The sequence below is a fragment of the Pristiophorus japonicus genome, unplaced genomic scaffold (assembly GCF_044704955.1).
Source record: "Pristiophorus japonicus isolate sPriJap1 unplaced genomic scaffold, sPriJap1.hap1 HAP1_SCAFFOLD_115, whole genome shotgun sequence".
Taxonomy (NCBI): Eukaryota; Metazoa; Chordata; class Chondrichthyes; family Pristiophoridae; genus Pristiophorus; species Pristiophorus japonicus.
In genome coordinates this window covers 2,046,682-2,072,816 of record NW_027250810.1, presented here as the reverse complement: position 1 = coordinate 2,072,816, position 26,135 = coordinate 2,046,682, and the positions used below count along the sequence as shown (strand labels likewise).

General features: G+C 42.6%; 6 non-coding genes across 6 annotated transcripts; all 6 read left to right on the top strand.

The window, feature by feature from the left end:
- Positions 1-251: 251 nt before the first annotated feature.
- On the top strand, positions 252-339 carry trnap-agg (transfer RNA proline (anticodon AGG)). Its single transcript is given in 2 exon segments — positions 252-287; positions 304-339. It is a non-coding gene; the product is annotated as a tRNA-Pro (tRNA).
- A 3,044-nt stretch (positions 340-3,383) lies between these two features.
- On the top strand, positions 3,384-3,471 carry trnap-agg (transfer RNA proline (anticodon AGG)). The gene is given in 2 exon segments: positions 3,384-3,419; positions 3,436-3,471. It is a non-coding gene; the product is annotated as a tRNA-Pro (tRNA).
- Positions 3,472-9,594: 6,123 nt separating this feature from the next.
- Positions 9,595-9,683, top strand: trnap-agg (transfer RNA proline (anticodon AGG)). The gene is given in 2 exon segments: positions 9,595-9,630; positions 9,647-9,683. It is a non-coding gene; the product is annotated as a tRNA-Pro (tRNA).
- A 3,026-nt stretch (positions 9,684-12,709) lies between these two features.
- On the top strand, positions 12,710-12,797 carry trnap-agg (transfer RNA proline (anticodon AGG)). Its single transcript is given in 2 exon segments — positions 12,710-12,745; positions 12,762-12,797. It is a non-coding gene; the product is annotated as a tRNA-Pro (tRNA).
- Positions 12,798-15,826: 3,029 nt separating this feature from the next.
- On the top strand, positions 15,827-15,914 carry trnap-agg (transfer RNA proline (anticodon AGG)). Its single transcript is given in 2 exon segments — positions 15,827-15,862; positions 15,879-15,914. It is a non-coding gene; the product is annotated as a tRNA-Pro (tRNA).
- A 3,020-nt stretch (positions 15,915-18,934) lies between these two features.
- On the top strand, positions 18,935-19,022 carry trnap-agg (transfer RNA proline (anticodon AGG)). The gene is given in 2 exon segments: positions 18,935-18,970; positions 18,987-19,022. It is a non-coding gene; the product is annotated as a tRNA-Pro (tRNA).
- Positions 19,023-26,135: the final 7,113 nt, after the last annotated feature.

Below are 26,135 nucleotides of genomic sequence, written 5' to 3'. Positions count from 1 at the left end.
TAAACCGTTTCCACTCGGTTTTTTTCCGTAATCACATTTAACCTCATTGCCAAATTCACCTTTTACTGACAAGAATGCAGCTCGTTGGTGAAGTAATGTCTCAAAGAATAATCTATTCATCAAAGGGAAAACATTAGCAGGATTATGGAGAGGGGGACTCATGAGATAGGTCTCTGAGAGTCAGCACAGGCACGATGGGCCGAATAGCAAACGAAGGTCAGAATCTGAGAGCTAGATCACTTACTGTCGGCGGCCCGTTGGTCTAGGGGTATGATTCTCGCTTAGGGGTTTTAATAATTGAAATGCGAGAGGTCCCGGGTTCAAATCCCGGACGAGCCCTGACAACTTTTAGACAAAAAAACACTTTTCAGCCGATCGACATGTGAGAAAACTGACATGTTTCAAATTAAAACGTTTGATTGCGCTCCGTTGTTCACACAGCGTCCAAAAATCCTGGAGATTCCCAGGAGCAAAGTGAAACTCACCGAACTGAGTAAAGTTCATGTATCTCAGATGTAATCGGCTCTGTGTCTCATTGGACAAACTAAACCCGTGTTTGATTCTGGCCAATACTTGATCAGTCCATCTTCTTTTCTGCACGCATGAGCTCACCTCCATTGGGATATGGATACATTCAGCGTCAATCTCAACTTCAACGTGCAACAGACTCTGCCCTGAATATGAGTGCGTCCTGTTTCTCTAGCGCTGAAAAGATGGGAGAAGCTAGCTTTGGATTTAGTCCCTTGGCTGCCGAATTTAAACCGTACAGGAAATGAATCCGGGGTGGGGAAGCTGCCTGGTCTGATTAAAAGGCGTTCAGACCCTACATTCCAGGCATGTTATAGTGTTCTGGCCTCAACATTCGGTTCGACGTTTCGGATCATAAGCACCGCTCCCATTGTCTGCTCATGGTTCTGCAGTTCCCACTAACAACTCCTCTGGTCCATCCTTTGTTACTGTATTGCCCGCTTACCACCCACTTTGCCTTTTCGCATTGTGCCATTTATTATTCAATCACTCCTACGCTCCACTGTATCACAGACATTCCCTTTTGTCCTTCCTCGCTGCCTATTTTTTTCCAGGCGCTATTTTCGTGGAAAAAATCTGTAAACTTTACTTTTTTTCTTAAAATATCGGAATGATCATCTGACTGAACGTGAGCCCAGGTTCTTCATCCACAGAATGTTCACGATCAGCTGAGTTTTACAGAATTCTTTGTTTTTGTTCTCTGCGTTTCTGTATCGCTTTCAAGGTGTTGTCCTGTCTGTCCGAGGTCATACTCTGTCTCTCCAAAATGGTTGCTATCAGTATCGGATCATTATGTCGCTGTTTAAAAGAAATGTGCTGCCTGTCCCGGATTTTAAATTTCAAATTTCAAAAACTGCCTTTGGAGGTTGCAGGAATTTTAGTTTGTTGGTGTGTTTGGGTAGCGAGGGAGTGTGTGCAAACGTGCTGCGCTATCTTACTGTGCATTTCATGTCATGGGAGAAAAAATGCATTACATGCAACTTGAAGCCACACTGATTTGATTGAACACGCATTCGAGGACTGCCTGACAGGAGAAGAATCTGCTGTGGGATTTTGCTGTTCCACATCTGAAAGAAGGCAAATTATATAAGTTAGAAACATAGCGATTTGATCGAGAGCTTGCGGATGGGCTTTGTGACATGGTGAGCTCCTTCCGCCTTATTTTCAAACACAAATCAAATCAAGACAAGACAAGACATGACTGACTGACTGACTTTGTTTATATAAATATATGTATAAATATTTATATATGCGTATATTAACATACATTCCATACTTTTTAACTTTAAAAATAAATGTGCCTTTTCTGTTCTGCCGGCACTGGGCTCTATTGCATTTGAGCTCTTTCACAGCACACGCAGCTGCTGTCAGATCCAGCAGAAAGGCACTCGCGACTTTAAAAGATCGCCTTTGTTGCCCATATCTTCGCTCGTGGCTTGTCTTACACCATGGGCTTACTTGTTTGTGTATTTACTGACTGCACGCCCTGATTTCCAGTGGATTTCAAGCAGTCGCACAGCCTTCGTTCAATCAAAAACATATAGATTAAGAAATAATTATTTATTTATTGAAATCAAACTAAATTCAATTTTTTGCAATAAAACTTAAATTTATTTATTTTCTTACTGTGATAAATATATATATGTTTTAAATTGTCTTTTTGTCTGGGTTGGTTTTACTTCCCTCCGTCCTTCCTGCCTGTCAATCACCTGTGGCTTCAAAAACCGTCCCAGCCACTCGTGGTCCTGAGATCCGCGCTCACTCACGCACAGCACAATTGCCTTCAGGAATGATAGAAATCCCACTTTAATCTTTTGAAAGGCAAGTGCTGTCCGTGAAGGCCCATTCTACAGCTGTGTAAGATGGATGTGCTTCCTGACCTGGATCATTCGGTGTCTGTTCAAACGGGATGGTTGTCAGTTCCGGTTCATCAACTGCCCCTTTAAGACGTATTTTGTCATAATCGGGATCATCCTGTATAATTTAAAAGGAGTGTGATTTCAGGTACGATAACCGATTGTTAAACTGTTGTGTATCAAGCTACATTGACGTTGCCTGTGTCCGTGCACAATCATATCGCAGCGCAACGCTCCATTACTCAAAATATGCCCGTATTTTCATAAATCCACTCCTTGAAAGATCCCTTGTCCCAAATTTGCTCTCAGTATAAAAAAACAACAAATTTCATGCCAGCAGCAGCAGCCGCGTGGCCTGATGGATAAGTCGTCTGACTTCGATTGTAACTGTGATGTTATCAAAAGATTGCAGGTTCGAGTCCTGCCACGGTCAGCTAACTTGCTGCGTGAAATTTTAAATTCTTTATTTTGATTCTGCCTCTAAACCAACCATCTCGTGCAGTCACTCACCGAAAGTAAAGGAAGGCTGTTTGCTTCAAAAAGTTCATGGCACATTTTCATCACTGTCGATCTGGTTGCACGGGCAAAACAAGCGGTGAAGTAGACTTTCGTGCACATTATTTCTGTTTGAATGGAAAAAGTAGGGGATGGATGTCTGACGTTGCAGTAAATAGGAGATAAGGTGACTGAGAAGTTCAGGCAATACACTGCTAATCGAGTATGCCCTCAACTACGTCGTTATTGTGTTAAACCATTTCCACTCGTTTTTTTTCGGTAATCACATTTAACCTCATTGCCAAATTCACCTTTTACTGACAAGGATGCAGCTCGTTGGTGAAGTAATGTCTCAAAGAATAATCTATTCATCAAAGGGAAAACATTAGCAGGACTATGGAGAGGGTTGACTCATGAGATCGGTCTCTGAGAGTCAGCACAGGCACGATGGGCCGAATAGCAAACGAACGTCAGAATCTGAGAGCTACATCCCTTACTTTCGGCGGCTCGTTGGTCTAGGGGTATGATTCTCGCTTAGGGGTTCTAATAATTGAAATGCGAGAGGTCCCGGGTTCAAATCCCGGACGAGCCCTGACAACTTTTAGTCAAAAAAACACTTCTCAGCCGGTCGACATGTTTCAAATTAAAACGTTTGATTGCGCGCCGTTGTTCACACAGCGTCCAAAAATCCTGGAGATTCCCAGGAGCAAAGTGAAACTCACCGAACTGAGTAAAGTTCATGCATCTCAGATGTACTCGGCTCAGTGTCTCATTGGACAACCTAAACCCGTGTTTGATTCTGGCCAATTCTTGATCAGTCCATCTTCCGTTCTGCACGCATGAGCTCACCTCCATTGGGATATGGATACATTCAGCGTCAATCTCAACTTCAACGTGAAACAGACTCTGCCCTGAATATGAGTGCGTCCTGTTTCTCTAGCGCTGAAAAGATGGGAGAAGCTGGCTTTGGATTTCGTCCCTTGGCTGCCGAATTTAAATCGTACAGGAAATCAATCCGGGGTGGGCAAGCTGCCTGGTCTGATTAAAAGGCGTTCAGACCCGACATTCCAGGCATGTTATAGTACTCTGGCCTCAACATTCGATTCAAGGTCTCGGATCATAAGCCGCGCTCATTGTCTGCTAATGGTTCTGCTGTTCCCATTAACACCTCCTCTGGTCCATCCTTTGTTATTTTATTGCCCGCTTACCACCCACTTTGCCTTTACGCATTGTGCCATTTATTACTCAATCACTCCTACGCTCCACTGTATCACAGACATTCCCTTTTGTCCTTCCTCGCTGCCTATTTTTTTCCAGGCGCTATTTTCGTGGAAAAAATCTGTAAACTTTACATTTTTCTTAAAATATCGGAATGATCATCTGACTGAACGTGAGCCCGGGTTCTTCATCCACAGAATGTTCACGACCAGCTGAGTTTTACAGAATTATTTGTTTTTGTTCACTGTGTTTCTGTATCGCTTTTAAGGTGATGTCCTGTCTGTCCGAGGTCATTCTCTGTCTCTCCAAAATGGTTGCTATCAGTATCGGATCATTATGTATCTGTTTAAAAGGAATGTGCTGCCTGTCCCGGATTTTAAATTACAAATTTCAAAAACTGCCTTTGGAGGTTGCAGGAATTTTAGTTTGTTGGTTTGTTTGTGTAGCGAGGGAGTGTGTGCAAACGTGCTGCGCGATCTTACTGTGCATTCCATGTCAAGGGAGAAAAAATGCATTACATGCAACTTGAAGCCACACTGATTTGATTGAACACGCATTCGAGGACTGCCTAACAGGAGAAGAATCTGCTGTGGGATTTTGCTGTTCCACATCTGAAAGAAGGCAAATTATATAAGTTAGAAACATAGCGAATTTAGCGAGAGCTTGCGGTTGGGCTGTGTGACATGATGAGCTCCTTCCCCCTTATTTTCAAACACAAATCAAATCAAGACAAGACAAGACATGACTGACTGACTGACTTTGTTTATACAGATATATATATAAATATTAATGTATACGCATATTTACAAACAATCCGTTCTTTTTAACTTTCACAATAAATGTGCCATTTCTGTTCTGCCAGCACTGGGCTCTATAACATTTGAGCTCTTTCACAGCACATGCAGCTGCTGTCAGATCCAGCAGAAAGGCACTCGCGACTTTAAAAGATCGCCTTTGTTCCCCATATCTTCCCTCGTGGCTTGTCTTACACCATGTGCTTACTGTGTTTGGGTATTTACTAACTGCACGCTCTGATTTCCAGTGGATTTCATGCAGTCGCACAGCCTTCGTTCAATCAAAAATATATAGATTAAGTAATAATGATTTTTTTATTTAAATCAAACCAAATAAAATTTTTTGCAATAAAACTGTAAATGTATTTATTTTCTTATTGTGATCAATATATATATGTTTTAAATTGTCTTTTTTTCTGGGTTCGTTTTACTTCCCTCCCTCCTTCCTGCCTGTCAATCACCTGTGGCTTCAAAAACCGTCCCAGCCCCTCGTGGTCCTGAGATCCGCGCTCACTCGCGCACAGCACAATTGCCTTCAGGAATGATAGAAATCCCACTTTAATCTTTTGAAAGGGACGTGCTGTCCGTGAAGGCCCATTCTACAGCTGTGTAAGATGGATGTGCTTCCTGTCCTGGATCATTCGGTGTCTGTTCAAACGGGATGGTTGTCAGTTCCGGTTCATCAACTGCCCCTTGAAGACGTATTTTCTCATAATCGGGATCATCCTGCATATTTTAAAAGGAGTTTGACTTCAGTTGCGATAACCGATTGTTAAACTGTTGTGTATCAAGCTACATTGACGTTGCCTGTGTCCGTGCACATCCATATCGCAGCGCATCGGTTCATTACTCAAAATATGCCCATATTTTAATAAAAATCCACTCCTTGAAAGATCCCTTGTCCCAAATTTGCTCTCAGTATAAGAAAACAACAAATTTCATGCCAGCAGCAGCAGCCGCGTGGCTTAATGGATAAATCGTCTGACTTCGATTGTAACTGTGATGTTATCAGAAGATTGCAGGTTCGAGTCCTGCCGCGGTCAGTTAACTTGCCGCGTGAAATTTTATATTCTTTATTTTGATTCTGCCTCAAAACCAACCATCTCGTGCAGTCACTCACCAAAAGTAAAGGAAGGCTGTTTGCTTTAAAAAGCTCATGGCACATTTTCATCACTGTCGATCTGGTTGCACGGGCAAAACAAGCGGTGAAGTAGACTTTCGTGCACATTATTTCTGTTTGAATGGAAAAAGTAGGGGATGGATGTCTGACGTTGCAGTAAATAGGAGATAAGGTCACTGAAAAGTTCAGGCAATGGACTGCTGATCCAGTATGCCCTCAACTTCGTCGTTATTGTGTTAAACCGTTTCCACTCGTTTTTTTTGGGCAATCACATTTAACCTCATTGCAAATTCACCTTTTACTGACAAGGATGCAGCTCATTGGTGAAGTAATGTCTCAAAGAATAATCTATTCATCAAAGGGAAAACATTAGCTGGACAATGGAGAGGGGGACTCATGAGATAGGTCTCTGAGAGTCAGCACAGGCACGAACGTCAGAATCTGAGAGCTAGATCCCTTACTGTCGGCGGCTCGTTGGTCTAGGGGTATGATTCTCGCTTAGGGGTTTTAATAATTGAAATGCGAGAGGTCCCGGTTTCAAATCCCGGACGAGCCCTGACAACTTTTAGTCAAAAAAACACTTCTCAGCCGGTCGACATGTTTCAAATTAAAACGTTTGATTGCTCGCCTTTGTTCACACAGCGTTCAAAAATCCTGGAGATTCCCAGGAGCAAAGTGAATCTCACCGAACTGAGTAAAGTTCATGTATCTCAGATGCACTCGGCTCTGTGTCTCATTGGACAACCTAAACCCGTGTTTGATTCTGGCCAATACTTGAGCAGTCCATCTTCCTTGCTGCACGCATGAGCTCACCTCCATTGGGATATGGATACATTCAGCGTCAATCTCAACTTCAAAGTGAAACAGACTCTGCCCTGAATATGAGTGCGTCCTGTTTCTCTCGCGCTGAAAAGATGGGAGAAGCTGGCTTTGGATTTAGCCCCTTGGCTGCCGAATGTAAACCGTACAGGAAATCAATCCGGGGTGGGCAAGCTGCCTTGTCTGATTAAAAGGCATTCAGACCCTACATTCCAGGCATGTTATAGTGTTCTGGCCTCAACATTCGGTTCGACGTATCGGATCATAAGCACCGCTCCCATTGTCTGATAATGGTTCTGCAATTCCCACTAACACCTCCTGTGGTCCATCCTTTGTTACTGTATTGCCCGCTTACCACCCACTTTGCCTTTACGCATTGTGCCATTTATTACTCAATCACTCCTACGCTCCACTGTATCACAGACATTCCCTTTTGTCCTTCCTCGCTGCCTATTTTTTTCCAGGCGCTATTTTCGTGGAAAAAATCTGTAAACTTTACATTTTTCTTAAAATATCGGAATGATCATCTGACTGAACGTGAGCCCGGGTTCTTCATCCACAGAATGTTCACGACCAGCTGAGTTTTACAGAATTATTTGTTTTTGTTCACTGTGTTTCTGTATCGCTTTTAAGGTGATGTCCTGTCTGTCCGAGGTCATTCTCTGTCTCTCCAAAATGGTTGCTATCAGTATCGGATCATTATGTATCTGTTTAAAAGGAATGTGCTGCCTGTCCCGGATTTTAAATTACAAATTTCAAAAACTGCCTTTGGAGGTTGCAGGAATTTTAGTTTGTTGGTGTGTTTGTGTAGCGAGGGAGTGTGTGCAAACGTGCTGCGCGATCTTACTGTGCATTTCATATCATGGGAGAAAAAATGCATTACATGCAACTTGAAGCCACACTGATTTGATTGAACACGCATTCGAGGACTGCCTAACAGGAGAAGAATCTGCTGTGGGATTTTGCTGTTCCACATCTGAAAGAAGGCAATTTATATAAGTTAGATACATAGCGATTTTAGCGAGAGCTTGCGGTTGGGCTATGTGACATGATGAGCTCCTTCCCCCTTATTTTCAAACACAAATCAAATCAAGACAAGACAAGACATGACTGACTGACTGACTTTGTTTATACAGATATATATATAAATATTAATGTATACGCATATTTACAAACAATCCGTTCTTTTTAACTTTCACAATAAATGTGCCTTTTCTGTTCTGCCAGCACTGGGCTCTATTACATTTGAGCTCTTTCACAGCACATGCAGCTGCTGTCAGATCCAGCAGAAAGGCACTCGCGACTTTAAAAGATCGCCTTTGTTCCCCATATCTTCCCTCGTGGCTTGTCTTACACCATGGGCTTACTGTGTTTGGGTATTTACTGACTGCACGCTCTGATTTCCAGTGGATTTCATGCAGTCGCACAGCCTTCGTTCAATCAAAAATATATAGATTAAGTAATAATGATTTATTTATTTAAATCAAACCAAATTAAATGTTTTGCAATAAAACTGTAAATGTATTTAATTTCTTATTGTGATCAATATACATATGTTTTAAATTGTCTTTTTTTCTGGGTTCGTTTTACTTCCCTCCCTCCTTCCTGCCTGTCAATCACCTGTGGCTTCAAAAACCGTCCCAGCCCCTCGTGGTCCTGAGATCCGCGCTCACTCACGCACAGCACAATTGCCTTCAGGAATGATAGAAATCCCACTTTAATCTTTTGAAAGGGACGTGCTGTCCGTGAAGGCCCATTCTACAGCTGTGTAAGATGGATGTGCTTCCTGTCCTGGATCATTCGGTGTCTGTTCAAACGGGATGGTTGTCAGTTCCGGTTCATCAACTGCCCCTTGAAGACGTATTTTCTCATAATCGGGATCATCCTGCATATTTTAAAAGGAGTTTGACTTCAGTTGCGATAACCGATTGTTAAACTGTTGTGTATCAAGCTACATTGACGTTGCCTGTGTCCGTGCACATCCATATCGCAGCGCATCGGTTCATTACTCAAAATATGCCCATATTTTCATAAATCCACTCCTTGAAAGATCCCTTGTCCCAAATTTGCTCTCAGTATAAGAAAACAACAAATTTCATGCCAGCAGCAGCAGCCGCGTGGCCTAATGGATAAATCGTCTGACTTCGATTGTAACTGTGATGTTATCAGAAGATTGCAGGTTCGAGTCCTGCCGCGGTCAGTTAACTTGCTGCGTGAAATTTTATATTCTTTATTTTGATTCTGCCTCAAAACCAACCATCTCGTGCAGTCACTCACCAAAAGTAAAGGAAGGCTGTTTGCTTTAAAAAGCTCATGGCACATTTTCATCACTGTCGATCTGGTTGCACGGGCAAAACAAGCGGTGAAGTAGACTTTCGTGCACATTATTTCTGTTTGAATGGAAAAAGTAGGGGATGGATGTCTGACGTTGCAGTAAATAGGAGATAAGGTGACTGAAAAGTTCAGGCAATGGACTGCTGATCCAGTATGCCCTCAACTTCGTCGTTATTGTGTTAAACCGTTTCCACTCGTTTTTTTTGGGAAATCACATTTAACCTCATTGCAAATTCACCTTTTACTGACAAGGATGCAGCTCATTGGTGAAGTAATGTCTCAAAGAATAATCTATTCATCAAAGGGAAAACATTAGCTGGACAATGGAGAGGGGGACTCATGAGATAGGTCTCTGAGAGTCAGCACAGGCACGATGGGCCGAATAGCAAACGAACGTCAGAATCTGAGAGCTAGATCCCTTACTGTCGGCGGCTCGTTGGTCTAGGGGTATGATTCTCGCTTAGGGGTTTTAATAATTGAAATGCGAGAGGTCCCGGGTTCAAATCCCGGACGAGACCTGACAACTTTTAGTCAAAAAAACACTTCTCAGCCGGTCGACATGTTTCAAATTAAAACGTTTGATTGCGCGCCTTTGTTCACACAGCGTTCAAAAATCCTGGAGATTCCCAGGAGCAAAGTGAATCTCACCGAACTGAGTAAAGTTCATGTATCTCAGATGCACTCGGCTCTGTGTCTCATTGGACAACCTAAACCCGTGTTTGATTCTGGCCAATACTTGATCAGTATATCTTCCTTTCTGCACGCATGAGCTCACCTCCATTGGGATATGGATACATTCAGCGTCAATCTCAACTTCAACGTGAAACAGACTCTGCCCTGAATATGAGTGCGTCCTGTTTCTCTAGCGCTGAAAAGATGGGAGAAGCTGGCTTTGGATTTAGCCCCTTGGCTGCCGAATTTAAACCGTACAGGAAATCAATCCGGGGTGTGCAAGCTGCCTTGTCTGATTAAAAGGCATTCAGACCCTACATTCCAGGCATGTTATAGTGTTCTGGCCTCAACATTCGGTTCGACGTATCGGATCATAAGCACAGCTCCCATTGTCTGATAATGGTTCTGCAATTCCCACTAACACCTCCTGTGGTCCATCCTTTGTTACTGTATTGCCCGCTTACCACCCACTTTGCCTTTACGCATTGTGCCATTTATTATTCAATCACTCCTACGCTCCACTGTATCACAGACATTCCCTTTTGTCCTTCCTCGCTGCCTATTTTTTTCCAGGCGCTATTTTCGTGGAAGAAATCTGTAAACTTTACATTTTTCTTAAAATATCGGAATGATCATCTGACTGAACGTGAGCCCGGGTTCTTCATCCACAGAATGTTCACGACCAGCTGAGTTTTACAGAATTCTTTGTTTTTGTTCACTGTGTTTCTGTATCGCTTTTAAGGTGATGTCCTGTCTGTCCGAGGTCATTCTCTGTCTCTCCAAAATGGTTGCTATCAGTATCGGATCATTATGTATCTGTTTAAAAGGAATGTGCTGTCTGTCCCGGATTTTAAATTACAAATTTCAAAAACTGCCTTTGGAGGTTGCAGGAATTTTAGTTTGTTGGTGTGTTTGTGTAGCGAGGGAGCGTGTGCAAACGTGCTGCGCGATCTTACTGTGCATTTCATGTCATGGGAGAAAAAATGCATTACATGCAACTTGAAGCCACACTGATTTGATTGAACACGCATTCGAGGACTGCCTAACAGGAGAAGAATCTGCTGTGGGATTTTGCTGTTCCACATCTGAAAGAAGGCAAATTATATAAGTTAGAAACATAGCGATTTTAGCGAGAGCTTGCGGTTGGGCTGTGTGACATGATGAGCTCCTTCCCCCTTATTTTCAAACACAAATCAAATCAAGACAAGACAAGACATGACTGACTGACTGACTTTGTTTATACAGATATATATATAAATATTAATGTATACGCATATTTACAAACAATCCGTTCTTTTTAACTTTCACAATAAATGTGCCATTTCTGTTCTGCAAGCACTGGGCTCTATTACATTTGAGCTCTTTCACAGCACATGCAGCTGCTGTCAGATCCAGCAGAAAGGCACTCGCGACTTTAAAAGATCGCCTTTGTTCCCCATATCTTCCCTCGTGGCTTGTCTTACACCATGGGGTTACTGTGTTTGGGTATTTACTGACTGCACGCTCTGATTTCCAATGGATTTCATGCAGTCGCACAGCCTTCGTTCAATCAAAAATATATAGATTAAGTAATAATGATTTATTTATTTAAATCAAACCAAATTAAATTTTTTGCAATAAAACTGTAAATGTATTTATTTTCTTATTGTGATCAATATATATATGTTTTAAATTGTCTTTTTTTCTGGGTTCGTTTTACTTCCCTCCCTCCTTCCTGCCTGTCAATCACCTGTGGCTTCAAAAACCGTCCCAGCCCCTCGTGGTCCTGAGATCCACGCTCACTCACGCACAGCACAATTGCCTTCAGGAATGATAGAAATCCCACTTTAATCTTTTGAAAGGGACGTGCTGTCCGTGAAGGCCCATTCTACAGCTGTGTGAGATGGATGTGCTTCCTGTCCTGGATCATTCGGTGTCTGTTCAAACGGGATGGTTGTCAGTTCCGGTTCATCAACTGCCCCTTGAAGACGTATTTTCTCATAATCGGGATCATCCTGCATATTTTAAAAGGAGTTTGACTTCAGTTGCGATAACCGATTGTTAAACTGTTGTGTATCAAGCTACATTGACGTTGCCTGTGTCCGTGCACATCCATATCGCAGCGCATCGGTTCATTACTCAAAATATGCCCATCTTTTCATAAATCCATTCCTTGAAAGATCCCTTGTCCCAAATTTGCTCTCAGTATAAGAAAACAACAAATTTCATGCCAGCAGCAGCAACCGCGTGGCCTAATTGATAAATCGTCTGACTTCGATTGTAACTGTGATGTTATCAGAAGATTGCAGGTTCGAGTCCTGCCGCGGTCAGCTAACTTGCCGCGTGAAATTATATATTCTTTATTTTGATTCTGCCTCAAAACAAACCATCTCGTGCAGTCACTCACCAAAAGTAAAGGAAGGCTGTTTGCTTTAAAAAGCTCATGGCACATTTTCATCACTGTCGATCTGGTTGCACGGGCAAAACAAGCGGTGAAGTAGACTTTCGTGCACATTATTTCTGTTTGAATGGAAAAAGTAGGGGATGGATGTCTGACGTTGCAGTAAATAGGAGATAAGGTGACTGAAAAGTTCAGGCAATGGACTGCTGATCCAGTATGCCCTCAACTTCGTCGTTATTGTGTTAAACCGTTTCCACTCGTTTTTTTTGGGCAATCACATTTCACCTCATTGCAAATTCACCATTTACTGACAAGGATGCAGCTCATTGGTGAAGTAATGTCTCAAAGAATAATCTATTCAGAAAAGGGAAAACATTAGTTGGACAATGGAGAGGGGGACTCATGAGATAGGTCTCTGAGAGTCAGCACAGGCACGATGGGCCGAACAGCAAACGAACGTCAGAATCTGAGAGCTAGATCCCTTACTGTCGGCGGCTCGTTGGTCTAGGGGTATGATTCTCGCTTAGGGGTTTTAATAATTGAAATGCGAGAGGTCCCGGGTTCAAATCCCGGACGAGCCCTGACAACTTTTAGTCAAAAAAACACTTCTCAGCCGGTCGACATGTTTCAAATTAAAACGTTTGATTGCGCGTCTTTGTTCACACAGCGTCCAAAAATCCTGGAGATTCCCAGGAGCAAAGTGAATCTCACCGAACTGAGTAAAGTTCATGTATCTCAGATGCACTCGGCTCTGTGTCTCATTGGACAACCTAAACCCGTGTTTGATTCTGGCCAATACTTGATCAGTCCATCTTCCTTTCTGCACGCATGAGCTCACCTCCATTGGGATATGGATACATTCAGCGTCAATCTCAACTTCAACGTGAAACAGACTCTGCCCTGAAGATGAGTGCGTCCTGTTTCTCTAGCGCTGAAAAGATGGGAGAAGCTGGCTTTGGATTTAGTCCCTTGGCTGCCGAATTTAAACCGTGCAGGAAATCAATCCGGGGTGGGCAAGCTGCCTTGTCTGATTAAAAGGCATTCAGACCCTACATTCCAGGCATGTTATAGTGTTCTGGCCTCAACATTCGGTTCGACGTATCGGATCATAAGCACCACTCCCATTGTCTGATAATGGTTCTGCAATTCCCACTAACACCTCCTGTGGTCCATCCTTTGTTACTGTATTGCCCGCTTACTACCCACTTTGCCTTTACGCATTGTGCCATTTATTATTCAATCACTCCTACGCTCCACTGTATCACAGACATTCCCTTTTGTCCTTCCTCGCTGCCTATTTTTTTCCAGGCGCTATTTTCGTGGAAAAAATCTGTAAACTTTACATTTTTCTTAAAATATCGGAATGATCATCTGACTGAACGTGAGCCCGGATTCTTCATCCACAGAATGTTCACGACCAGCTGAGTTTTACAGAATTCTTTGTTTTTGTTCACTGTGTTTCTGTATCGCTTTTAAGGTGATGTCATGTCTGTCCGAGGTCATTCTCTGTCTCTCCAAAATGGTTGCTATCAGTATCGGATCATTATGTATCTGTTTAAAAGGAATGTGCTGCCTGTCCCGGATTTTAAATTACAAATTTCAAAAACTGCCTTTGGAGGTTGCAGGAATTTTAGTTTGTTGGTGTGTTTGTGTAGCGAGGGAGTGTGTGCAAACGTGCTGCACGATCTTACTGTGCATTTCATGTCATGGGAGAAAAAATGCATTACATGCAACTTGAAGCCACACTGATTTGATTGAACACGCATTCGAGGACTGCCTAACAGGAGAAGAATCTGCTGTGGGATTTTGCTGTTCCACATCTGAAAGAAGGCAAATTGTATAAGTTACAAACATAGCGATTTTAGCGAGAGCTTGCGGTTGGGCTGTGTGACATGATGAGCTCCTTCCCCCTTATTTTCAAACACAAAACAAATCAAGACAAGACAAGACATGACTGACTGACTGACTTTGTTTATGTAAATATATGTATTAATATTTATATATGCGTATATTAACATACATTCCATACTTTTTAACTTTCAAAATAAATGTGCCTTTTCTGTTCTGCCGGCACTGGGCTCTATTGCATTTGAGCTCTTTCACAGCACACGCAGCTGCTGTCAGATCAAGCAGAAAGGCACTCGCGACTTTAAAAGATCGCCTTTGTTCCCCACATCTTCGCTCGTGGCTTGTCTTACACCATGGGCTTACTTGTTTGTGTATTTACTTACTGCACGCCCTGATTTCCAGTGGATTTCAAGCAGTCGCACAGCCTTCGTTCAATCAAAAACATATAGATTAGGGAAATAATTATTTCTTTATTGAAATCAAACTAAATTCAATTTTTTGCAATAAAACTGTAAATTTATTTATTTTCTTATTGTGATAAATATATATATGTTTTAAATTGTCTTTTTGTCTGGGTTGATTTTACTTCCCTCCGTCCTTCCTGCCTGTCAATCACCTGTGGCTTCAAAAACCGTCCCAGCCACTCGTGGTCCTGAGATCCGCGCTCACTCAAGCACAGCACAATTGCCTTCAGGAATGATAGAAATCCCACTTTAATCTTTTGAAAGGGAAGTGCTGTCCGTGAAGGCCCATTCTACAGCTGTGTAAGATGGATGTGCTTCCTGTCCTGGATCATTCGGTGTCTGTTCAAACGGGATGGTTGTCAGTTCCGGTTCATCAACTGCCCCTTTAAGACGTATTTTCTCATAATCGAGATCATCCTGTATATTTTAAAAGGAGTGTGATTTCAGTTGCGATAACCGATTGTTAAACTGTTGTGTATCAAGCTACATTGACGTTGCCTGTGTCCGTGCACATCCATATCGCAGCGTAACGGTTCATTACTCAAAATATGCCCATCTTTTCATAAATCCACTCCTTGAAAGATCCCTTGTCCCAAATTTGCTCTCAGTATAAAAAAAACAACAAATTTCATGCCAGCAGCAGCAGCCGCGTGGCCTAATGGATAAGTCGTCTGACTTCGATTGTGACTGTGATGTTATCAAAAGATTGCAGGTTCGAGTCCTGCCGCGGTCAGCTAACTTGCCGCGTGAAATTTTACATTCTTTATTTTTATTCTGCCTCAAAACCAACCATCTCGTGCAGTCACTCACCGAAAGTAAAGGAAGGCTGTTTGCTTTAAAAAACTCATGGCACATTTTCATCACTGTCGATCTGGTTGCAAGGGCAAAACAAGCGGTGAAGTAGACTTTCGTGCACATTATTTCTGTTTGAATGGAAAAAGTAGGGGATGGATGTCTGACGTTGCAGTAAATAGGAGATAAGGTGACTGAGAAGTTCAGGCAATGGACTGCTGATCCAGTCTGCCCTCAACTTCGTCGTTATTGTGTTAAACCGTTTCCACTCGGTTTTTTTCCGTAATCACATTTAACCTCATTGCCAAATTCACCTTTTACTGACAAGAATGCAGCTCGTTGGTGAAGTAATGTCTCAAAGAATAATCTATTCATCAAATGGAAAACATTAGCAGGACGACGGAGAGGGGGACTCATGAGATAGGTCTCTGAGAGTCAGCACAGGCACGATGGGCCGAATAGCAAACGAAGGTCAGAATCTGAGAGCTAGATCCTTTACTGTCGGCGGCTCGTTGGTCTAGGGGTATGATTCTCGCTTAGGGGTTTTAATAATTGAAATGCGAGAGGGCCCGGGTTCAAATCCCGGACGAGCCCTGACAACTTTTAGTCAAAAAAACACTTCTCAGCCGGTCGACATGTTTCAAATTAAAACGTTTGATTGCGCGCCGTTGTTCACACAGCGTCCAAAAATCCTGGAGATTCCCAGGAGCAAAGTGAAACTCACCGAACTGAGTAACGTTCATGCATCTCAGATGTACTCGGCTCAGTGTCTCATTGGACAACCTAAACCCGTGTTTGATTCTGGCCAATTCTTGATCAGTCCATCTTCCGTTCTGCACTCATGAGCTCACCTCCATTGCGATATGGATACATTCACCGTCAATCTCAACTTCAACGTGAAACAGACTCTGCCCTTAATATGAGTGCGTCCTGTTTCTCCAGCGCTGAAAAGATGGGAGAAGCTGGCTTTGGATTTATTCCCTTGGCTGTCGAATTTAAACCGTACAGGAAATCAATCCGGGGTGGGCAAGCTGCCTGGTCTGATTAAAAGGCGTTCAGACCCTACATTCCAGGCATGTTATTGTGTTCTGGCCTCAACATTCGATTCAACGTCTCGGATCATAAGCCGCGCTCATTGTCTGCTAATGGTTCTGCTGTTCGCACTAACACCTGCTCTGGTCCATCCTTTGTTATTTTATTGCCCGCTTACCACCCACTTTGCCTTTTCGCATTGTGCCATTTATTATTCAATCACTCCTACGCTCCACTGTATCACAGACATTCCCTTTTGTCCTTCCTCGCTGCCTATTTTTTTCCAGGCGCTATTTTCGTGGAAAAAATCTGTAAACTTTACATTTTTCTTAAAATATCGGAACGATCATCTGACTGAACGTGAGCCCGGGTTCTTCATCCACAGAATGTTCACGACCAGCTGAGTTTTACAGAATTCTTTGTTTTTGTTCACTGTGTTTCTGTATCCCTTTTAAGGTGATGTCCTGTCTGTCCGAGGTCATTCTCTGTCTCTCCAAAACGGTTGCTATCAATATCGGATCATTATGTATCTGATTAAAAGCAATGTGCTGTCTGTCCCGGATTTTAAATTACAAATTTCAAAAACTGCCTTTGGAGGTTGCAGGAATTTTAGTTTGTTGGTGTGTTTGTGTAGCGAGGGAGTGTGTGCAAACGTGCTGCGCGATCTTACTGTGCATTTCATGTCATGGGAGAAAAAATGCATTACATGCAACTTGAAGCCACACTGATTTGATTGAACACACATTCGAGGACTGCCTGACAGGAGAAGAATCTGCTGTGGGATTTTGCTGTTCCACATCTGGAAGAAGGCAAATTATATAAGTTAGAAACATAGCGATTTTAGCGAGAGCTTGCGGTTGGGCTGTGTGAAATGATGAGCTCCTACCCCCTTATTTTCAAACACAAATCAAATCAAGACAAGACAAGACATGACTGACTGACTGACTTTGTATATACAGATATATGTATAAATATTTATATATGCGTATATTAACACACATTCCATACTTTTTAACTTTCAAAATAAATGTGCCTTTTCTGTTCTGCCGGCACTGGGCTCTATTGCATTTGAGCTCTTTCACAGCACACGCAGCTGCTGTCAGATCCAGCAGAAAGGCACTCGCGACTTTAAAAGATCGCCTTTGTTCCCCACATCTTCGCTCGTGGCTTGTCTTACACCATGGGCTTACTTGTTTGTGTATTTACAGACTGCACGCCCTGATTTCCAGTGGATCTGAAGCAGTCGCACAGCCTTCGTTCAATCAAAAACATATAGATTAAGAAATAATTATTTATTTATTGAAATCAAACTAAATTCAATTTTTTGCAATAAAACTGTAAATTTATTTATTTTCTTATTGTGATAAATATATATATGTTTTAAATTGTCTTTTTGTCTGGGTTGATTTTACTTCCCTCCGTCCTTCCTGCCTGTCAATCACCTGTGGCTTCAAAAACCGTCCCAGCCACTCGTGGTCCTGAGATCCGCGCTCACTCACGCACAGCACAATTGCCTTCAGGAATGATAGAAATCCCACTTTAATCTTTTGAAAGGGAAGTGCTGTTCGTGAAGGCCCATTCTACAGCTGTGTAAGATGGATGTGCTTCCTTTCCTGGATCATTCGGTGTCTGTTCAAACGGGATGGTTGTCAGTTCCGGTTCATCAACTGCCCCTTTAAGACGTATTTTCTCATAATCGGGATCATCCTGTATATTTTAAAAGGAGTGTGATTTCAGTTGCGATTACCGATTGTTAAACTGTTGTGTATCAAGCTACATTGAGGTTGCCTGTGTCCGTGCACATCCATATCGCAGAGTAACGGATCATTACTCAAAATATGCCCATATTTTCATAAATCCACTCCTTGAAAGATCCCTTGTCCCAAATTTGCTCTCAGTATAAAAAAAACAACAAATTTCATGCCAGCAGCAGCAGCCGCGTGGCCTAATGGATTAGTCGTCTGACTTCGATTGTAACTGTGATGTTATCAAAAGATTGCAGGTTCTGCCGCGGTCCGCTAACTTGCCGCGTGAAATTTTACATTCTTTATTTTGATTCTGCCTCAAAACCAACCATCTCGTGCAGTCACTCACCGAAAGTAAAGGAAGGCTGTTTGCTTTAAAAAGCTCTTGGCACATTTTCATCACTGTCGATCTGGTTGCACGGGCAAAACAAGCGGTGAAGTAGACTTTCGTGCACATTATTTCTGTTTGAATGGAAAAAGTAGGGGATGGATGACTGACGTTGCAGTAAATATGAGATAAGGTGACTGAGAAGTTCAGGCAATGGACTGCTGATCCAGTCTGCCCTCAACTTCGTCGTTATTGTGTTAAACCGTTTCCACTCGGTTTTTTTCCGTAATCACATTTAACCTCATTGCCAAATTCACCTTTTACTGACAAGAATGCAGCTCGTTGGTGAAGTAATGTCTCAAAGAATAATCTATTCATCAAAGGGAAAACATTAGCAGGATTATGGAGAGGGGGACTCATGAGATAGGTCTCTGAGAGTCAGCACAGGCACGATGGGCCGAATAGCAAACGAAGGTCAGAATCTGAGAGCTAGATCCTTTACTGTCGGCGGCCCGTTGGTCTAGGGGTATGATTCTCGCTTAGGGGTTTTAATAATTGAAATGCGAGAGGTCCCGGGTTCAAATCCCGGACGAGCCCTGACAACTTTTAGACAAAAAAACACTTTTCAGCCGATCGACATGTGAGAAAACTGACATGTTTCAAATTAAAACGTTTGATTGCGCTCCGTTGTTCACACAGCGTCCAAAAATCCTGGAGATTCCCAGGAGCAAAGTGAAACTCACCGAACTGAGTAAAGTTCATGTATCTCAGATGTAATCGGCTCTGTGTCTCATTGGACAAACTAAACCCGTGTTTGATTCTGGCCAATACTTGATCAGTCCATCTTCTTTTCTGCACGCATGAGCTCACCTCCATTGGGATATGGATACATTCAGCGTCAATCTCAACTTCAACGTGCAACAGACTCTGCCCTGAATATGAGTGCGTCCTGTTTCTCTAGCGCTGAAAAGATGGGAGAAGCTAGCTTTGGATTTAGTCCCTTGGCTGCCGAATTTAAACCGTACAGGAAATGAATCCGGGGTGGGGAAGCTGCCTGGTCTGATTAAAAGGCGTTCAGACCCTACATTCCAGGCATGTTATAGTGTTCTGGCCTCAACATTCGGTTCGACGTTTCGGATCATAAGCACCGCTCCCATTGTCTGCTCATGGTTCTGCAGTTCCCACTAACAACTCCTCTGGTCCATCCTTTGTTACTGTATTGCCCGCTTACCACCCACTTTGCCTTTTCGCATTGTGCCATTTATTATTCAATCACTCCTACGCTCCACTGTATCACAGACATTCCCTTTTGTCCTTCCTCGCTGCCTATTTTTTTCCAGGCGCTATTTTCGTGGAAAAAATCTGTAAACTTTACATTTTTCTTAAAATATCGGAATGATCATCTGACTGAACGTGAGCCCAGGTTCTTCATCCACAGAATGTTCACGATCAGCTGAGTTTTACAGAATTCTTTGTTTTTGTTCTCTGCGTTTCTGTATCGCTTTCAAGGTGTTGTCCTGTCTGTCCGAGGTCATACTCTGTCTCTCCAAAATGGTTGCTATCAGTATCGGATCATTATGTCGCTGTTTAAAAGAAATGTGCTGCCTGTCCCGGATTTTAAATTTCAAATTTCAAAAACTGCCTTTGGAGGTTGCAGGAATTTTAGTTTGTTGGTGTGTTTGGGTAGCGAGGGAGTGTGTGCAAACGTGCTGCGCTATCTTACTGTGCATTTCATGTCATGGGAGAAAAAATGCATTACATGCAACTTGAAGCCACACTGATTTGATTGAACACGCATTCGAGGACTGCCTGACAGGAGAAGAATCTGCTGTGGGATTTTGCTGTTCCACATCTGAAAGAAGGCAAATTATATAAGTTAGAAACATAGCGATTTGATCGAGAGCTTGCGGATGGGCTTTGTGACATGGTGAGCTCCTTCCGCCTTATTTTCAAACACAAATCAAATCAAGACAAGACAAGACATGACTGACTGACTGACTTTGTTTATATAAATATATGTATAAATATTTATATATGCGTATATTAACATACATTCCATACTTTTTAACTTTAAAAATAAATGTGCCTTTTCTGTTCTGCCGGCACTGGGCTCTATTGCATTTGAGCTCTTTCACAGCACACGCAGCTGCTGTCAGATCCAGCAGAAAGGCACTCGCGACTTTAAAAGATCGCCTTTGTTGCCCATATCTTCGCTCGTGGCTTGTCTTACACCATGGGCTTACTTGTTTGTGTATTTACTGACTGCACGCCCTGATTTCCAGTGGATTTCAAGCAGTCGCACAGCCTTCGTTCAATCAAAAACATATAGATTAAGAAATAATTATTTATTTATTGAAATCAAACTAAATTCAATTTTTTGCAATAAAACTTAAATTTATTTATTTTCTTACTGTGATAAATATATATATGTTTTAAATTGTCTTTTTGTCTGGGTTGGTTTTACTTCCCTCCCTCCTTCCTGCCTGTCAATCACCTGTGGCTTCAAAAACCGTCCCAGCCCCTCGTGGTCCTGAGATCCGCGCTCACTCACGCACAGCACAATTGCCTTCAGGAATGATAGAAATCCCACTTTAATCTTTTGAAAGGCAAGTGCTGTCCGTGAAGGCCCATTCTACAGCTGTGTAAGATGGATGTGCTTCCTGTCCTGGATCATTCGGTGTCTGTTCAAACGGGATGGTTGTCAGTTCCGGTTCATCAACTGCCCCTTTAAGACGTATTTTCTCATAATCGGGATCATCCTGTATAATTTAAAAGGAGTTTGATTTCAGGTACGATAACCGATTGTTAAACTGTTGTGTATCAAGCTACATTGACGTTGCCTGTGTCCGTGCATATCCATATCGCAGCGCAACGGTTCATTACTCAAAATATGCCCGTATTTTCATAAATCCACTCCTTGAAAGATCTCTTGTCCCAAATTTGCTCTCAGTATAAAAAAACAACAAATTTCATGCCAGCAGCAGCAGCCGCGTGGCCTGATGGATAAGTCGTCTGACTTCGATTGTAACTGTGATGTTATCAAAAGATTGCAGGTTCGAGTCCTGCCACGGTCAACTAACTTGCTGCGTGAAATTTTAAATTCTTTATTTTGATTCTGCCTCAAAACCAACCATCTCGTGCAGTCACTCACCGAAAGTAAAGGAAGGCTGTTTGCTTCAAAAAGCTCATGGCACATTTTCATCACTGTCGATCTGGTTGCACGGGCAAAACAAGCGGTGAAGTAGACTTTCGTGCACATTATTTCTGTTTGAATGGAAAAAGTAGGGGATGGATGTCTGACGTTGCAGTAAATAGGAGATAAGGTGACTGAGAAGTTCAGGCAATGGACTGCTAATCGAGTATGCCCTCAACTACGTCGTTATTGTGTTAAACCGTTTCCACTCGTTTTTTTTCGGTAATCACATTTAACCTCATTGCCAAATTCACCTTTTACTGACAAGGATGCAGCTCGTTGGTGAAGTAATGTCTCAAAGAATAATCTATTCATCAAAGGGAAAACATTAGCAGGACTATGGAGAGGGGGACTCATGAGATCGGTCTCTGAGAGTCAGCACAGGCACGATGGGCCGAATAGCAAACGAACGTCAGAATCTGAGAGCTACATCCCTTACTTTCGGCAGCTCGTTGGTCTAGGGGTATGATTCTCGCTTAGGGGTTCTAATAATTGAAATGCGATAAGTCCCGGGTTCAAATCCCGGACGAGCCCTGACAACTTTTAGTCAAAAAAACACTTCTCAGCCGGTCGACATGTTTCAAATTAAAACGTTTGATTGCGCGCCGTTGTTCACACAGCGTCCAAAAATCCTGGAGATTCCCAGGAGCAAAGTGAAACTCACCGAACTGAGTAAAGTTCATGCATCTCAGATGCACTCGGCTCAGTGTCTCATTGGACAACCTAAACCCGTGTTTGATTCTGGCCAATTCTTGATCAGTCCATCTTCCGTTCTGCACGCAAGAGCTCACCTCCATTGGGATATGGATACATTCAGCGTCAATCTCAACTTCAACGTGAAACAGACTCTGCCATGAATATGAGTGCGTCCTGTTTCTCTAGCGCTGAAAAGATGGGAGAAGCTGGTTTTGGATTTCGTCCCTTGGCTGCCGAATTTAAATCGTACAGGAAATCAATCCGGGGTGGGCAAGCTGCCTGGTCTGATTAAAAGGCGTTGAGACCCTACATTCCAGGGATGTTATAGTGTTCTGGCCTCAAAATTCGGTTCGACGTTTCGGATCATAAGCACCGCTCCCATTGTCTGCTAATGGTTCTGCAGTTCCCACTAACACCTCCTCTGGTTCCTCCTTTGTTACTGTTTTGCCCGCTTACCACCCACTTTGCCTTTTCGCATTGTGCCATTTATTATTCAATCACTCCTACGCACCACTGTATCACAGACATTTTGTCCTTCCTCGCTGCCTATTTATTAGCAGGCGCTATTTTCGTGGAAAAATATGTAAACTTTACATTTTTCTCAAAATATCGGAATGATCATCTGACTGAACGTGAGCCAGGGATCTTCATCCACAGAATGTACACGACCAGCTGAGTTTTACAGAATTCTTTGTTTTTGTTCACTGTGTTTCTGTATCCCTTTTAAGGTGATGTGATGGTCTGTCCGGGGATATTCTCTGTCTCTCCAAAATGGTGTGCTATCAGTATCGGATCATTATGTATCTGTTTAAAAGGAATGTGCTGTCTGTCCCGGATTTTAAATTTCAAATTCCAAAAACTGCCTTTGGAATTTTCAGGAATTTTAGTTTGTTGGTGTGTTTTTGCAGCGAGAGAGTGTGTGCAAACGTGCTGCGTGATCTTACTGTGCATTTCATGTCATGGGAGAAAAAATGCATTGCATGCAACTTGAAGCCACACTGATTTGATTGAACACGCATTCGAGGACTGCCTGACAGGAGAAGAATCTGCTGTATGATTTTCTGTTCCACATCTGAAAGAAGGCAAATTATATAAGTTAGAAACATATCGATTTTAGCGAGAGCTTGCGGATGGGCTTTGTGACATGATGAGCTCTTTCCCCCTTATTTTCAAATACAAATCAAATCAAGACAAGACAAGACATGACTGACTGACTGACTTTGTTTTTATAGATATATATATAAATATTAATGTATTCGAATAATTACAAACAATCCCTACTTTTTAACTTTCAAAATAAATGTGCCTTTTCTGTTCTGCCAGCACTGGGCTCTATTACATTTGAGCTCTTTCACAGCACACGCAGCTGCTGTCAGATCCAGCAGAAAGGCACTCGCGACTTTAAAAGATCGCCTTTGTTCCCCATATCTTCCCTCGTGGCTTGTCTTACACCTTGGGCTTACTTGTTTGGGTATTTACTGAGTGCACGCCCTGATTTCCAGTGGATTTCATGCAGTCGCACAGCCTTCGTTCGATCAAAAATATGTCGATTAAGAAATAATTATTTATTTATTGAAATCAAACTTGTTCAATTTTTTGCAATAAAACTGTAAATTTATTTACTTTCTTAATGTGATAAATATAAACATGTTTTAAATTGTCTTTTTGTCTGGGTTGGTTTTACTTCCCTCCCTCCTTCCTGCCTGTCAATCACCTGTGGCTTCAAAAACCGTCCCAGCCCCTCGTGGTCCTGAGATCCACGTTCACTCACGCACAGCACAATTGCCTTCAGGAATGATAGAATCCCACTTTAATCTTTTGAAAGGGAAGTGCTGTCCGTGAAGGCCCATTCTACAGCTGTGTAAGATGGATGTGCTTCCTGTCCTGGATCATTCGGTGTCTGTTCAAATGGGATGGTTGTCAGTTCCGGTTTATCAACTGCCCCTTTAAGACGTATTTTCTCATAATCGGGATCATCCTGTATATTTTAAAAGGAGTGTGATTTCAGTTGCGATAACCGATTGTTAAACTGTTGTGTATCAAGCTACATTGACGTTGCCTGTGTCCGGGCACATCCATATCGCAGCGCAACGGTTCATTACTCAAAATATGCCCATATTTTCATAAATCCACTCCTTGAAAGATCCCTTGTCCCAAATTTGCTCTCAGTATAAAAAAACAACAAATTTCATGCCTGCAGCAGCAGCCGCGCGGCCTAATGGATAAGTCGTCTGACTTCTATTGTAATCGTGATGTTATCAGAAGATTGCACGTTCGAGTCCTGCCGCGGTCAGCTAACTTGCCGCTTGAAATTTTACATTTTTTATTTTGATTCTGCCTCAAAACCAACCATCTCGTGCAGTCACTCACCGAAAGTAAAGAAAGGCTGTTTGCTTTAAAAAGCTCATGGCACATTTTCATCACTGTCGATCTGGTTGCACGGGCAAAATAAGCGGTGAAGTAGACTTTCGTGCACATTATTTCTGTTTGAATGCAAAAAGTAGGGGATGGATGTCTGACGTTGCAGTAAATAGGAGATCAGGTGACTGAGAAGTTGAGGCAATGGACTGCTGATCCAGTATGCCCTCAACTTCGTCGTTATTGTATTAAACCGTTTCCACTCGTTTTTTTTCGGCAATCACATTTAACCTCATTGCCAAATTCACCTTTTACTGACAAGGATGCAGCTCGTTGGTGAAGTAAGGTCTCAAAGAATAATCTATTCATCAAAGGGAAAACATTAGCAGGACGATGGAGAGGGGGACTCATGAGATCGGTCTCTGAGAGTCAGCACAGGCAGGATCGGCCGAATAGCAAACGAACGTCAGATTCTGAGAGCTAGAACCCTTGCTGTCGGCGGCTCGTTGGTCTCGGGGTATGATTCTCGCTTAGGAGTTTAATAATTGAAATGCGAGAGGTCCCGGGTTCAAATCCCCGACGAGCCCTGACAACTTTTAGTCAAAAAAACACTTCTCAGCAGGTCGACATGTTTGAAACTAAAACGTTTGATTGCGCGCCGTTGTTCACACAGCGTCCAAAAATCCTGGAGATTCCCAGGAGCAAAGTGAAACTCACCGAACTGAGTAAAGTTCATGTATCTCAGATGTACTCAACTCTGTGTCTCATTGGACAACCAAAACCCGTGTTTGATTCTGGCCAATTCTTGATCAGTCCATCTTCCGTTCTGCACACATGAGCTCACCTCCATTGGGATATGGATACATTCAGCGTCAATCTCAACTTCAACGTGAAACACACTCTGCCCTGAATATGAGTGCGTCCTGTTTCTCTTGTGCTGAAAAGAAGGGAGAAGCTGGCTTTGGATTTAGTCCCTTGGCTGCCGAATTTAAACCGTACAGGAAATCAATCCGTGGTGGGCAAGCTGCCTGGTCTGATTAAAAGGCGTTCAGACCCCACATTCCAGGCATGTTCTCGTGTTCTGGCCTCAACATTCGATTCAACGTCTCGGATCATAAACCGCGCTCATTGTCTGCTAATGGTTCTGCTGTTCCCACTAACACATGCTCTGATCCATCCTTTGTTATTTTATTGCCCGCTTACCTCCCACTTTGCCTTTTCGCATTGTGCCATTTATTATTCAATCACTCCTACGCTCCACTGTATCACAGACATTCCCTTTTGTCCTTCCTCGCTGCCTATTTTTTTCCAGGCGCTATTTTCGTGGAAAAAATCTGTAAACTTTACATTTTTCTTAAAATATCGGAATGATCATCTGACTGAACGTGAGCCCGAGTTCTTCATCCACAGAATGTTCACGACCAGCTGAGTTTTACAGAATTCTTTGTTTTTGTTCACTGTGT